We start from the raw sequence: 12,731 nt of genomic DNA, 5'->3' as shown, positions 1-12,731 counted from the left end.
ACGAAACTTAACATTCAGAAGAACAGGGCTGAGAAGAGACTGAAACTTAACATTCAGAAGAACAAGGCTGAGAAGAGCACGAAACTTAACATTCAGAAGAACAAGGCTGAGAAGAGCACGAAACTTAACATTCAGAAGAACAGGGCTGAGAAGAGCACGGAACTTAACATTCAGAAGAACAGGGCTGAGAAGAGACTGAAACTTAACATTCAGAAGAACAGGGCTGAGAAGAGACTGAAACTTAACATTCAGAAGAACAAGGCTGAGAAGAGCACGAAACTTAACATTCAGAAGAACAGGGCTGAGAAGAGCACGGAACTTAACATTCAGAAGAACAGGGCTGAGAAGAGACTGAAACTTAACATTCAGAAGAACAGGGCTGAGAAGAGCACGAAACTTAACATTCAGAAGAACAGGGCTGAGAAGAGACTGAAACTTAACATTCAGAAGAACAAGGCTGAGAAGAGCACGAAACTTAACATTCAGAAGAACAGGGCTGAGAAGAGACTGAAACTTAACATTCAGAAGAACAGGGCTGAGAAGAGCACGAAACTTAACATTCAGAAGAACAGGGCTGAGAAGAGACTGAAACTTAACATTCAGAAGAACAGGGCTGAGAAGAGACTGAAACTTAACATTCAGAAGAACAGGGCTGAGAAGAGCACGAAACTTAACATTCAGAAGAACAGGGCTGAGAAGAGACTGAAACTTAACATTCAGAAGAACAGGGCTGAGAAGAGACTGAAACTTAACATTCAGAAGAACAGGGCTGAGAAGAGACTGAAACTTAACATTCAGAAGAACAGGGCTGAGAAGAGACTGAAACTTAACATTCAGAAGAACAGGGCTGAGAAGAGACTGAAACTTAACATTCAGAAGAACAGGGCTGAGAAGAGACTGAAACTTAACATTCAGAAGAACAGGGCTGAGAAGAGACTGAAACTTAACATTCAGAAGAACAAGGCTGAGAAGAGCACTGAAACTTAACATTCAGAAGAACAAGGCTGAGAAGAGACTGAAACTTAACATTCAGAAGAACAGGGCTGAGAAGAGACTGAAACTTAACATTCAGAAGAACAAGGCTGAGAAGAGCACGAAACTTAACATTCAGAAGAACAAGGCTGAGAAGAGCACGAAACTTAACATTCAGAAGAACAGGGCTGAGAAGAGCACGGAACTTAACATTCAGAAGAACAGGGCTGAGAAGAGACTGAAACTTAACATTCAGAAGAACAGGGCTGAGAAGAGACTGAAACTTAACATTCAGAAGAACAGGGCTGAGAAGAGACTGAAACTTAACATTCAGAAGAACAGGGCTGAGAAGAGACTGAAACTTAACATTCAGAAGAACAGGGCTGAGAAGAGACTGAAACTTAACATTCAGAAGAACAGGGCTGAGAAGAGACTGAAACTTAACATTCAGAAGAACAGGGCTGAGAAGAGACTGAAACTTAACATTCAGAAGAACAAGGCTGAGAAGAGCACGAAACTTAACATTCAGAAGAACAAGGCTGAGAAGAGCACGAAACTTAACATTCAGAAGAACAGGGCTGAGAAGAGACTGAAACTTAACATTCAGAAGAACAAGGCTGAGAAGAGCACGAAACTTAACATTCAGAAGAACAAGGCTGAGAAGAGCACGAAACTTAACATTCAGAAGAACAGGGCTGAGAAGAGCACGGAACTTAACATTCAGAAGAACAGGGCTGAGAAGAGACTGAAACTTAACATTCAGAAGAACAGGGCTGAGAAGAGACTGAAACTTAACATTCAGAAGAACAAGGCTGAGAAGAGCACGAAACTTAACATTCAGAAGAACAGGGCTGAGAAGAGACTGAAACTTAACATTCAGAAGAACAGGGCTGAGAAGAGACTGAAACTTAACATTCAGAAGAACAGGGCTGAGAAGAGACTGAAACTTAACATTCAGAAGAACAGGGCTGAGAAGAGACTGAAACTTAACATTCAGAAGAACAAGGCTGAGAAGAGCACGAAACTTAACATTCAGAAGAACAAGGCTGAGAAGAGCACTGAAACTTAACATTCAGAAGAACAGGGCTGAGAAGAGACTGAAACTTAACATTCAGAAGAACAAGGCTGAGAAGAGCACGAAACTTAACATTCAGAAGAACAAGGCTGAGAAGAGCACGAAACTTAACATTCAGAAGAACAGGGCTGAGAAGAGCACGGAACTTAACATTCAGAAGAACAGGGCTGAGAAGAGACTGAAACTTAACATTCAGAAGAACAGGGCTGAGAAGAGACTGAAACTTAACATTCAGAAGAACAAGGCTGAGAAGAGCACGAAACTTAACATTCAGAAGAACAGGGCTGAGAAGAGCACGGAACTTAACATTCAGAAGAACAGGGCTGAGAAGAGACTGAAACTTAACATTCAGAAGAACAGGGCTGAGAAGAGACTGAAACTTAACATTCAGAAGAACAGGGCTGAGAAGAGACTGAAACTTAACATTCAGAAGAACAAGGCTGAGAAGAGCACGAAACTTAACATTCAGAAGAACAGGGCTGAGAAGAGACTGAAACTTAACATTCAGAAGAACAGGGCTGAGAAGAGCACGAAACTTAACATTCAGAAGAACAGGGCTGAGAAGAGACTGAAACTTAACATTCAGAAGAACAGGGCTGAGAAGAGACTGAAACTTAACATTCAGAAGAACAGGGCTGAGAAGAGCACGAAACTTAACATTCAGAAGAACAGGGCTGAGAAGAGACTGAAACTTAACATTCAGAAGAACAGGGCTGAGAAGAGACTGAAACTTAACATTCAGAAGAACAGGGCTGAGAAGAGACTGAAACTTAACATTCAGAAGAACAGGGCTGAGAAGAGACTGAAACTTAACATTCAGAAGAACAGGGCTGAGAAGAGACTGAAACTTAACATTCAGAAGAACAGGGCTGAGAAGAGACTGAAACTTAACATTCAGAAGAACAGGGCTGAGAAGAGACTGAAACTTAACATTCAGAAGAACAGGGCTGAGAAGAGACTGAAACTTAACATTCAGAAGAACAGGGCTGAGAAGAGACTGAAACTTAACATTCAGAAGAACAGGGCTGAGAAGAGACTGAAACTTAACATTCAGAAGAACAGGGCTGAGAAGAGCACGAAACTTAACATTCAGAAGAACAGGGCTGAGAAGAGCACGAAACTTAACATTCAGAAGAACAGGGCTGAGAAGAGACTGAAACTTAACATTCAGAAGAACAGGGCTGAGAAGAGACTGAAACTTAACATTCAGAAGAACAGGGCTGAGAAGAGACTGAAACTTAACATTCAGAAGAACAGGGCTGAGAAGAGACTGAAACTTAACATTCAGAAGAACAGGGCTGAGAAGAGACTGAAACTTAACATTCAGAAGAACAGGGCTGAGAAGAGACTGAAACTTAACATTCAGAAGAACAGGGCTGAGAAGAGACTGAAACTTAACATTCAGAAGAACAGGGCTGAGAAGAGACTGAAACTTAACATTCAGAAGAACAGGGCTGAGAAGAGACTGAAACTTAACATTCAGAAGAACAAGGCTGAGAAGAGCACGAAACTTAACATTCAGAAGAACAAGGCTGAGAAGAGCACGAAACTTAACATTCAGAAGAACAGGGCTGAGAAGAGACTGAAACTTAACATTCAGAAGAACAAGGCTGAGAAGAGCACTGAAACTTAACATTCAGAAGAACAAGGCTGAGAAGAGCACGAAACTTAACATTCAGAAGAACAGGGCTGAGAAGAGCACGGAACTTAACATTCAGAAGAACAGGGCTGAGAAGAGACTGAAACTTAACATTCAGAAGAACAGGGCTGAGAAGAGACTGAAACTTAACATTCAGAAGAACAGGGCTGAGAAGAGACTGAAACTTAACATTCAGAAGAACAGGGCTGAGAAGAGACTGAAACTTAACATTCAGAAGAACAGGGCTGAGAAGAGACTGAAACTTAACATTCAGAAGAACAGGGCTGAGAAGAGACTGAAACTTAACATTCAGAAGAACAGGGCTGAGAAGAGACTGAAACTTAACATTCAGAAGAACAAGGCTGAGAAGAGCACGAAACTTAACATTCAGAAGAACAAGGCTGAGAAGAGCACGAAACTTAACATTCAGAAGAACAGGGCTGAGAAGAGACTGAAACTTAACATTCAGAAGAACAAGGCTGAGAAGAGCACGAAACTTAACATTCAGAAGAACAAGGCTGAGAAGAGCACGAAACTTAACATTCAGAAGAACAGGGCTGAGAAGAGCACGGAACTTAACATTCAGAAGAACAGGGCTGAGAAGAGACTGAAACTTAACATTCAGAAGAACAGGGCTGAGAAGAGACTGAAACTTAACATTCAGAAGAACAAGGCTGAGAAGAGCACGAAACTTAACATTCAGAAGAACAGGGCTGAGAAGAGCACGGAACTTAACATTCAGAAGAACAGGGCTGAGAAGAGACTGAAACTTAACATTCAGAAGAACAGGGCTGAGAAGAGCACGAAACTTAACATTCAGAAGAACAGGGCTGAGAAGAGACTGAAACTTAACATTCAGAAGAACAAGGCTGAGAAGAGCACGAAACTTAACATTCAGAAGAACAGGGCTGAGAAGAGACTGAAACTTAACATTCAGAAGAACAGGGCTGAGAAGAGCACGAAACTTAACATTCAGAAGAACAGGGCTGAGAAGAGCACGAAACTTAACATTCAGAAGAACAGGGCTGAGAAGAGCACGGAACTTAACATTCAGAAGAACAGGGCTGAGAAGAGACTGAAACTTAACATTCAGAAGAACAGGGCTGAGAAGAGCACGAAACTTAACATTCAGAAGAACAGGGCTGAGAAGAGACTGAAACTTAACATTCAGAAGAACAAGGCTGAGAAGAGCACGAAACTTAACATTCAGAAGAACAGGGCTGAGAAGAGACTGAAACTTAACATTCAGAAGAACAGGGCTGAGAAGAGCACGAAACTTAACATTCAGAAGAACAGGGCTGAGAAGAGACTGAAACTTAACATTCAGAAGAACAAGGCTGAGAAGAGCACGAAACTTAACATTCAGAAGAACAAGGCTGAGAAGAGCACTGAAACTTAACATTCAGAAGAACAGGGCTGAGAAGAGCACGGAACTTAACATTCAGAAGAACAGGGCTGAGAAGAGACTGAAACTTAACATTCAGAAGAACAGGGCTGAGAAGAGACTGAAACTTAACATTCAGAAGAACAGGGCTGAGAAGAGACTGAAACTTAACATTCAGAAGAACAGGGCTGAGAAGAGACTGAAACTTAACATTCAGAAGAACAGGGCTGAGAAGAGACTGAAACTTAACATTCAGAAGAACAGGGCTGAGAAGAGACTGAAACTTAACATTCAGAAGAACAGGGCTGAGAAGAGACTGAAACTTAACATTCAGAAGAACAAGGCTGAGAAGAGCACGAAACTTAACATTCAGAAGAACAAGGCTGAGAAGAGCACGAAACTTAACATTCAGAAGAACAGGGCTGAGAAGAGACTGAAACTTAACATTCAGAAGAACAAGGCTGAGAAGAGCACGAAACTTAACATTCAGAAGAACAAGGCTGAGAAGAGCACGAAACTTAACATTCAGAAGAACAGGGCTGAGAAGAGCACGGAACTTAACATTCAGAAGAACAGGGCTGAGAAGAGACTGAAACTTAACATTCAGAAGAACAGGGCTGAGAAGAGACTGAAACTTAACATTCAGAAGAACAAGGCTGAGAAGAGCACGAAACTTAACATTCAGAAGAACAGGGCTGAGAAGAGCACGAAACTTAACATTCAGAAGAACAGGGCTGAGAAGAGACTGAAACTTAACATTCAGAAGAACAGGGCTGAGAAGAGCACGAAACTTAACATTCAGAAGAACAGGGCTGAGAAGAGACTGAAACTTAACATTCAGAAGAACAAGGCTGAGAAGAGCACGAAACTTAACATTCAGAAGAACAGGGCTGAGAAGAGACTGAAACTTAACATTCAGAAGAACAGGGCTGAGAAGAGCACGAAACTTAACATTCAGAAGAACAGGGCTGAGAAGAGCACGAAACTTAACATTCAGAAGAACAGGGCTGAGAAGAGCACGGAACTTAACATTCAGAAGAACAGGGCTGAGAAGAGACTGAAACTTAACATTCAGAAGAACAGGGCTGAGAAGAGACTGAAACTTAACATTCAGAAGAACAGGGCTGAGAAGAGACTGAAACTTAACATTCAGAAGAACAAGGCTGAGAAGAGCACGAAACTTAACATTCAGAAGAACAGGGCTGAGAAGAGACTGAAACTTAACATTCAGAAGAACAGGGCTGAGAAGAGCACGAAACTTAACATTCAGAAGAACAGGGCTGAGAAGAGACTGAAACTTAACATTCAGAAGAACAAGGCTGAGAAGAGCACGAAACTTAACATTCAGAAGAACAAGGCTGAGAAGAGCACGAAACTTAACATTCAGAAGAACAGGGCTGAGAAGAGCACGGAACTTAACATTCAGAAGAACAGGGCTGAGAAGAGACTGAAACTTAACATTCAGAAGAACAGGGCTGAGAAGAGACTGAAACTTAACATTCAGAAGAACAGGGCTGAGAAGAGACTGAAACTTAACATTCAGAAGAACAGGGCTGAGAAGAGACTGAAACTTAACATTCAGAAGAACAGGGCTGAGAAGAGACTGAAACTTAACATTCAGAAGAACAGGGCTGAGAAGAGACTGAAACTTAACATTCAGAAGAACAGGGCTGAGAAGAGACTGAAACTTAACATTCAGAAGAACAAGGCTGAGAAGAGCACTGAAACTTAACATTCAGAAGAACAAGGCTGAGAAGAGCACGAAACTTAACATTCAGAAGAACAGGGCTGAGAAGAGACTGAAACTTAACATTCAGAAGAACAAGGCTGAGAAGAGCACGAAACTTAACATTCAGAAGAACAAGGCTGAGAAGAGCACGAAACTTAACATTCAGAAGAACAGGGCTGAGAAGAGCACGGAACTTAACATTCAGAAGAACAGGGCTGAGAAGAGACTGAAACTTAACATTCAGAAGAACAGGGCTGAGAAGAGACTGAAACTTAACATTCAGAAGAACAAGGCTGAGAAGAGCACGAAACTTAACATTCAGAAGAACAGGGCTGAGAAGAGCACTGGAACTTAACATTCAGAAGAACAGGGCTGAGAAGAGACTGAAACTTAACATTCAGAAGAACAGGGCTGAGAAGAGCACGAAACTTAACATTCAGAAGAACAGGGCTGAGAAGAGACTGAAACTTAACATTCAGAAGAACAAGGCTGAGAAGAGCACGAAACTTAACATTCAGAAGAACAGGGCTGAGAAGAGACTGAAACTTAACATTCAGAAGAACAGGGCTGAGAAGAGCACGAAACTTAACATTCAGAAGAACAGGGCTGAGAAGAGCACGAAACTTAACATTCAGAAGAACAGGGCTGAGAAGAGCACGGAACTTAACATTCAGAAGAACAGGGCTGAGAAGAGACTGAAACTTAACATTCAGAAGAACAGGGCTGAGAAGAGCACGAAACTTAACATTCAGAAGAACAGGGCTGAGAAGAGACTGAAACTTAACATTCAGAAGAACAAGGCTGAGAAGAGCACGAAACTTAACATTCAGAAGAACAGGGCTGAGAAGAGACTGAAACTTAACATTCAGAAGAACAGGGCTGAGAAGAGCACGAAACTTAACATTCAGAAGAACAGGGCTGAGAAGAGACTGAAACTTAACATTCAGAAGAACAGGGCTGAGAAGAGACTGAAACTTAACATTCAGAAGAACAGGGCTGAGAAGAGCACGAAACTTAACATTCAGAAGAACAGGGCTGAGAAGAGACTGAAACTTAACATTCAGAAGAACAGGGCTGAGAAGAGACTGAAACTTAACATTCAGAAGAACAGGGCTGAGAAGAGACTGAAACTTAACATTCAGAAGAACAGGGCTGAGAAGAGACTGAAACTTAACATTCAGAAGAACAGGGCTGAGAAGAGACTGAAACTTAACATTCAGAAGAACAGGGCTGAGAAGAGACTGAAACTTAACATTCAGAAGAACAGGGCTGAGAAGAGACTGAAACTTAACATTCAGAAGAACAGGGCTGAGAAGAGACTGAAACTTAACATTCAGAAGAACAGGGCTGAGAAGAGACTGAAACTTAACATTCAGAAGAACAGGGCTGAGAAGAGACTGAAACTTAACATTCAGAAGAACAGGGCTGAGAAGAGCACTGAAACTTAACATTCAGAAGAACAGGGCTGAGAAGAGCACTGAAACTTAACATTCAGAAGAACAGGGCTGAGAAGAGACTGAAACTTAACATTCAGAAGAACAGGGCTGAGAAGAGACTGAAACTTAACATTCAGAAGAACAGGGCTGAGAAGAGACTGAAACTTAACATTCAGAAGAACAGGGCTGAGAAGAGACTGAAACTTAACATTCAGAAGAACAGGGCTGAGAAGAGACTGAAACTTAACATTCAGAAGAACAGGGCTGAGAAGAGACTGAAACTTAACATTCAGAAGAACAGGGCTGAGAAGAGACTGAAACTTAACATTCAGAAGAACAGGGCTGAGAAGAGACTGAAACTTAACATTCAGAAGAACAGGGCTGAGAAGAGACTGAAACTTAACATTCAGAAGAACAAAGCTGAGAAGAGCACGAAACTTAACATTCAGAAGAACAAGGCTGAGAAGAGCACGAAACTTAACATTCAGAAGAACAGGGCTGAGAAGAGACTGAAACTTAACATTCAGAAGAACAAGGCTGAGAAGAGCACGAAACTTAACATTCAGAAGAACAAGGCTGAGAAGAGCACGAAACTTAACATTCAGAAGAACAGGGCTGAGAAGAGCACTGAAACTTAACATTCAGAAGAACAGGGCTGAGAAGAGACTGAAACTTAACATTCAGAAGAACAGGGCTGAGAAGAGACTGAAACTTAACATTCAGAAGAACAGGGCTGAGAAGAGACTGAAACTTAACATTCAGAAGAACAGGGCTGAGAAGAGACTGAAACTTAACATTCAGAAGAACAGGGCTGAGAAGAGACTGAAACTTAACATTCAGAAGAACAGGGCTGAGAAGAGACTGAAACTTAACATTCAGAAGAACAGGGCTGAGAAGAGACTGAAACTTAACATTCAGAAGAACAAGGCTGAGAAGAGCACGAAACTTAACATTCAGAAGAACAAGGCTGAGAAGAGCACGAAACTTAACATTCAGAAGAACAGGGCTGAGAAGAGACTGAAACTTAACATTCAGAAGAACAAGGCTGAGAAGAGCACGAAACTTAACATTCAGAAGAACAAGGCTGAGAAGAGCACGAAGAAACTTAACATTCAGAAGAACAGGGCTGAGAAGAGCTGGAACTTAACATTCAGAAGAACAGGGCTGAGAAGAGACTGAAACTTAACATTCAGAAGAACAGGGCTGAGAAGAGACTGAAACTTAACATTCAGAAGAACAAGGCTGAGAAGAGCACGAAACTTAACATTCAGAAGAACAGGGCTGAGAAGAGCACGGAACTTAACATTCAGAAGAACAGGGCTGAGAAGAGACTGAAACTTAACATTCAGAAGAACAGGGCTGAGAAGAGCACGAAACTTAACATTCAGAAGAACAGGGCTGAGAAGAGACTGAAACTTAACATTCAGAAGAACAAGGCTGAGAAGAGCACGAAACTTAACATTCAGAAGAACAGGGCTGAGAAGAGACTGAAACTTAACATTCAGAAGAACAGGGCTGAGAAGAGCACGAAACTTAACATTCAGAAGAACAGGGCTGAGAAGAGACTGAAACTTAACATTCAGAAGAACAGGGCTGAGAACTTAACAAGAAGAGGGCTGAGAAGAGACTGAAACTTAACATTCAGAAGAACAGGGCTGAGAAGAGCACGAAACTTAACATTCAGAAGAACAGGGCTGAGAAGAGACTGAAACTTAACATTCAGAAGAACAGGGCTGAGAAGAGACTGAAACTTAACATTCAGAAGAACAGGGCTGAGAAGAGACTGAAACTTAACATTCAGAAGAACAGGGCTGAGAAGAGACTGAAACTTAACATTCAGAAGAACAGGGCTGAGAAGAGACTGAAACTTAACATTCAGAAGAACAGGGCTGAGAAGAGACTGAAACTTAACATTCAGAAGAACAGGGCTGAGAAGAGACTGAAACTTAACATTCAGAAGAACAGGGCTGAGAAGAAGACTGAGAAACTTAACATTCAGAAGAACAGGGCTGAGAAGAGACTGAAACTTAACATTCAGAAGAACAGGGCTGAGAAGAGCACGAAACTTAACATTCAGAAGAACAGGGCTGAGAAGAGCACGAAACTTAACATTCAGAAGAACAGGGCTGAGAAGAGACTGAAACTTAACATTCAGAAGAACAGGGCTGAGAAGAGACTGAAACTTAACATTCAGAAGAACAGGGCTGAGAAGAGACTGAAACTTAACATTCAGAAGAACAGGGCTGAGAAGAGACTGAAACTTAACATTCAGAAGAACAGGGCTGAGAAGAGACTGAAACTTAACATTCAGAAGAACAGGGCTGAGAAGAGACTGAAACTTAACATTCAGAAGAACAGGGCTGAGAAGAGACTGAAACTTAACATTCAGAAGAACAGGGCTGAGAAGAGACTGAAACTTAACATTCAGAAGAACAGGGCTGAGAAGAGACTGAAACTTAACATTCAGAAGAACAGGGCTGAGAAGAGACTGAAACTTAACATTCAGAAGGCTGAGAAGAGGAAACTTAACATTCAGAAGAACAGGGCTGAGAAGAGACTGAAACTTAACATTCAGAAGAACAGGGCTGAGAAGAGACTGAAACTTAACATTCAGAAGAACAGGGCTGAGAAGAGACTGAAACTTAACATTCAGAAGAACAGGGCTGAGAAGAGACTGAAACTTAACATTCAGAAGAACAGGGCTGAGAAAGACTGAAACTTAACATTCAGAAGAACAGGGCTGAGAAGAGACGAAACTTAACATTCAGAAGAACAGGGCTGAGAAGAGACTGAAACTTAACATTCAGAAGAACAGGGCTGAGAAGAGACTGAAACTTAACATTCAGAAGAACAGGGCTGAGAAGAGACTGAAACTTAACATTCAGAAGAACAGGGCTGAGAAGAGACTGAAACTTAACATTCAGAAGAACAGGGCTGAGAAGAGACTGAAACTTAACATTCAGAAGAACAGGGCTGAGAAGCACGGAACTTAACATTCAGAAGAACAGGGCTGAGAAGAGACTGAAACTTAACATTCAGAAGAACAGGGCTGAGAAGAGACTGAAACTTAACATTCAGAAGAACAGGGCTGAGAAGAGACTGAAACTTAACATTCAGAAGAACAGGGCTGAGAAGAGACTGAAACTTCCTGACTCTTGTGTGAACGATTTCGTAAAGGTCCAATACATTTTTTTTTTTTAAATCTCAATATCAAATCATTTCAACAGCATACCATCCTGCTGGATTGCCTCTGATGGTAAGCAGGGTCGGTCCTGGTCGGTCCCTGGATGGGAGACCAGGTGCTGCTAGAAGTGGTGTTGGAGGGCCAGTAGAGGCCACTCTGGTCAAAGGTATTTAGTATTTTATGAGGATCCCTATTAGCTGTTGTGAAAGCAGGAATCTTCCTGGAAGAAACATAAAACATGGCATGACATTAACAGGCAAGAAAAACTCAAGGACAGAACTACATCAATTTAAAAATGACACATGCAGCCTACATATCAATACATACACGCAAACTGTCTAGGTCAAATAGGGCAGAGGCGTTGTGCCATGAGGTGTAGCTTTCTCTTTTTTTGAAACCAGGTTTGCTGTTCATTTGAGAAATATGAGATGGAATGGATTTCCATGCAATAATATCTCTATATAATACAATACACTTACTTGAATTTGTTCTGTATTTGGGGACTGTGAAAAGACCCCTGGTGGCATGTCTGGTAGGGGTAAATGTGTGTGTCACAGCTGCGTGTAAATTGACTATACAAGCAACTTGGAACACATTAGTGTTTCTTATAAAAAGTAGAAGTGATGCAGTCAGTCTCTCCTCATCTCTGAGCCAAGAGAGACGGGCAGCATAGTATTTATATAGTATTAATATCAGCCCTCTGATTACCATGAAGAGCAAGACGTCCCACTCTGTTCTGGGCCAGCTGCAGCTTAACTAGGTCTTTCCTTACAGCACTGGACCACACGACTGGACAATAATCAAAACTAGCAGAGGAGAAGATCCCAATGCCCCAGGGCAGTGAAGGGGACATTGCCCCAGGACAGTAAAGTGGACATTGCCCTGCGTAAGGTGCCATCTTTTGGATGGTACATTAAAAATGGGTGTCGTAACCTGAAAACTAGCTGTTTATTGTCAGGTTTGGAACTCTCTTTGTTATTGGTTTATCAACTTACACCACCTGGTGATGTTGCCAGGTGATCAGAAACACATGTGAAACAAGCTGACGTTTCATTTTAAAACAGCTTTTACACTAAAACGGCATTTTCACAATTCCACAGTATTATTCCAACCTCATAGTGTGAAAATATAAATATATAAATATATATATAAAACACCGCGATATTTGTCAGACCATGAGACATCCCCAAATAATCACAAAATCGTCTGTAACATCTGAACGGTTTGGCCTACAAAACCCATCTGTGGGAAGATGAGACTCTGACGAACACGATGTTGTTCTCGGTTTTGCTGTACGACCCCCACAAGCGTC

Source organism: Oncorhynchus masou, chromosome 17 (assembly GCF_036934945.1).
Source record: "Oncorhynchus masou masou isolate Uvic2021 chromosome 17, UVic_Omas_1.1, whole genome shotgun sequence".
In the NCBI taxonomy this organism is placed as follows: domain Eukaryota; kingdom Metazoa; phylum Chordata; class Actinopteri; order Salmoniformes; family Salmonidae; genus Oncorhynchus; species Oncorhynchus masou.
Note: the sequence above shows the minus strand (reverse complement) of the source record.